The sequence below is a fragment of the Leuresthes tenuis genome, unplaced genomic scaffold (genome assembly GCF_036924035.1).
Source record: "Leuresthes tenuis unplaced genomic scaffold, fLeuTen1.0.hap1 SCAF_19, whole genome shotgun sequence".
Taxonomy (NCBI): domain Eukaryota; kingdom Metazoa; phylum Chordata; class Actinopteri; order Atheriniformes; family Atherinopsidae; genus Leuresthes; species Leuresthes tenuis.
The window spans coordinates 26,085,932-26,089,502 of record NW_027325373.1 but is presented as its reverse complement, the minus strand read 5'-3'; the positions used below and the strand labels follow the sequence as shown (position 1 = coordinate 26,089,502).

At 41.8% G+C, this 3,571-nt stretch overlaps 1 non-coding gene across 1 annotated transcript; it reads left to right on the top strand.

Annotated features, from left to right (window-relative positions):
- The first annotated feature begins 1,243 nt into the window (after positions 1-1,243).
- Positions 1,244-1,317, top strand: trnan-guu (transfer RNA asparagine (anticodon GUU)). The gene has a single exon. It is a non-coding gene; the product is annotated as a tRNA-Asn (tRNA).
- The last annotated feature ends 2,254 nt before the right edge of the window (positions 1,318-3,571 follow it).

The window sequence follows — 3,571 nt, the reverse complement described above, 5'->3', positions numbered from 1 at the left end:
GAATTAAGCTTTGATGAAAAATTGATCCACAGCGTCAACTGAAGCCTCCCATACAACATACTAAATGCACACCATTTTAGACCTAATTTTGTTTAATTTTAAGACAAAACAAATGTCTTTTTTGTCCTTGTTCTTTTAACCCAATTTACACCCAAGTCGGACACAGTGTCAACTGAGGACTAAAAAGAAAAATACCCGAAAATCGGCCGCAGGCAACCGCCCTCATCCACAACCACAACTGACCTCCGGGAGTCAGTCTCTCTAATTTAGTTCAATCCAATTTGGAGCCCTTTTCCCCCGAGAAAAGTGTCCCAAATTCGACCGGCTTACCTGGTCCAATATCCCTCGAGAAAAGTTCTCGAAAATCGGCCATCTGGCCGCAAGCAACCGCCCCTATCCACTGCCTCAACTGATCTCCGGGAGCCAAACCCCAACCTGGTCAAATTCCCCCAGAGAAAAGTGCATGAAAATCGGCCGTCTGCCCTCAACCGACCTCCAGGAGCCATGCTCCAACTTGGCACATTTTTGCCCCAAGTAAAGTGTCCAAATTTAGACCTCCTCGAGCCGGCAGCACCCACCCATGAGCCCCCTCTAGTCAGTCATCCACTGGTTCTCCAAACCTCCAGAAACCATGCCCACCAGCCGGCCCTGTGCACCCACACTTAAGCACCCCTCCTCAGACTGAACCATCCATCTAGACCCACCGGAACTCTGCGTCCCTGGTATGGACTCATTTTAGCGGATGGTCCAATTTGACGCACTTTTAGTATGGCAGACTGTCATGGCGGATGCGTCCAGTGGCAACCAGACGGTCATGGCGGATGCGTCCAGCGGCAACCAGACTGTCAAACTACTACCTTTTCCATTAACTTTCTTTTATTGTGATGAGTGGTAAAGATGAAAACAGCAGTTAAGGCGATAACAAGAACATCAGCCTCTTCATTTTGTCAAACTGCTACCTTTTCTCTAGGTCCACTGCCTTCAGGTCTCTTCGGTACAGAGACCAAGCATTGATGAGTGCCACTGTGACACTATGCCACCAAATATACAAGTACCATCTTCTGGTTTTTAAGCTGTATTTGTACAGACCCCTTACCCTATATGCCTACCTGTAAGTCGCTTTGGATAAAAGCGTCTGCTAAATACATAAACATAAAGGGGACGAACCATGAGAGAAAAGATGGTGGTATTCCTGCATTTCAAACATTTGAAAAATCCCATAGTTAATGATGTTGCTAACAGAGTCTCTGTGGCGCAATTGGCCAGCGCTTTTGGCTGTTAACTGAAAGGTTGGTGGTTCGAGCCCACCCAGGGACGAGTAGTTTCACCAATACATTGTTGATAAGTTACACATACTACTGCCATTTCTTCGGAACACGGTATGCAGCCTCATCCTTCACTACCAAATTGAACATCTTTCCTATCGGCAACCTACAAGCTGTCAGGCTCTGTGGTTAGAGAGAGCGCAAAAAAAAAGATTTTTGGACTGACAACTGGAGGAGTGGTAGTCAACCTCCACCTCCACGGCCGAGTTGCCCTTGAGAAAGGCTCCGTACCCCCCCCTGCACCCCGGGTGCTGTAATTGGCTGCCCCACCGCTCCAGTGGATGGCATCTGTCTCCATGAGTGTGTGACCCTGTGCATGTGTGTGTTCAACAGGTACCAACCTGGATGGGTCACATGCGGAGGAGTCATTTTAAATTAAATCATTTTAGTTATTTACATTGATCCTCTATCATTCAAATGGTTATTATTATGCCATGAGACAAAAGTGAAAGAAGGTTTACCTGTTTTGAGAATAATTAAAACCAAATTCATTCTTTGGGAGGCTCCCTGGTGTCAGTTTCTCCTGAAATGCCTCAAGTCAAGATGAAGCACAGGTCTGCTACTCAGGCTTTGTGGACTCTTCTTTTATAACGAACCATTACACAGAAAACTGTGAAAATGTGGTTCCTCCTCTCCAGTAGCCCCGAATAGACCTTACCAGGGAGGCTGAGGAGTGTGATCCCGTTTTTCCTGTCTGACACAAACATTCTTACAATTTGAATGGATTGAATGGATGTTTTTATGTCCAACAATGTTTAAATATTTGATGCTAATGAAAAAAGCTCCACGATGTCAGATTTTATGTTCAAAGTAGAACATGTGAAACAGCATAAAAAGTCATAAAAAGTTGACTGAACAGCATACATGTGTAACTGTGCTGTCGACACAGTGATGTAAACACTAGATAAAGAGAGAGAATGAGCTTTTTACTGTCGGACTGTGTTGACTAAAGTGAGGACAGAAAACAACAGACTGAGAGAACAAAGAGAAAATCAGGAGCCTGCAGGGAAATCTTGCCCCACAGCTGAAAGTTTCTCCTTTAAACAGAGAAGTTTCAGTATTTTTCTGTTTTCACCACACTGCTGAATGAGTTCAGGCGTTGATGCTGATCAGTGTTTCCTGAATTGTTCTGTTCTGTTGAAGAGTACTTTTTCTTGTAAATGATGTTGTCAGATTGGTAAATAAAATCTACTCTTTGTTCCACCGTCTTCATATAGAAAGTCCAAGATCTTTAATCCTTCCGCAGGCAAGAGGAAACATGGCTCTGATGAGGCTAATGAACACGAGCAACAATTTACTAAAAGTTTATTAAACTTTTTGCATCGTTTCATTCCAACAAATACTCCTGCAGTTAAGGTGTTCCACACATATGTTATATAACTTTTGAAACAAAATCACGTGCATATATATATATGATTTCTATTGAGAAATGCAGCAGATCACCAGAGTTTCCTCATGTGTAAGAGGATGGAGGTGAGTTTGATGAGTCAAACACATAAAAAACACCTGAGCAGTCAGATCAAGCAGCTTTAAGCAGCCTGGTGGTTTTACTCTCTTTGGCTCCACTTTCTCAAGATGTCCTCTGCTGCGTCCAGAGTGGAGTCCTCCTGTTAGACACTAATTCATATGCTGATGTACATTCCAGCTGTCCTGACACTAAACAGTGAAACTCATCTTTTCACACTCATGGTTCAAATGTTTTGACCTGTTTTGACTCCTCCTGTAAGCATGTAGTGTTCTAACCCTTCACACCGTGGGGTCAATGCTTGTTCCTTTCAAAAAGGAGTGTATCAACTCTATGTAAGCACAGTGCATAAATATGTACAATAAAATGTGATATCAAACCCTCAACAATATAAGAAATACCTTATTTGTCCTTGAAAGAATAACTTTTGAAGAAAATGACCTTTTAATTGACAAGTAAAACTGTTTCTTATTTTGATAAAAGAATCCAAACAAGTGCGTAATTTAGTTTATTTTTATTTTTACAATGTTTTACTTTATTTAAACACATAAATCAATGTAGTAATAATTTGTGTAGGAACATATTCATATTCTTATTTGAATGACACAATAATGCTCTTAACAGCTGTGAGAACAATGCACTGATACTTTCAGTCAGTGCAGTTGTTCAGGATGAAAAGATAGAGCCGTACAAAAGATATCTACATTTTAAGTATTTTTATTGATGTTACTGTAACAGGATGTATAGAGATTTCATTGGTTGACTAGTCTTATGTGCGAAT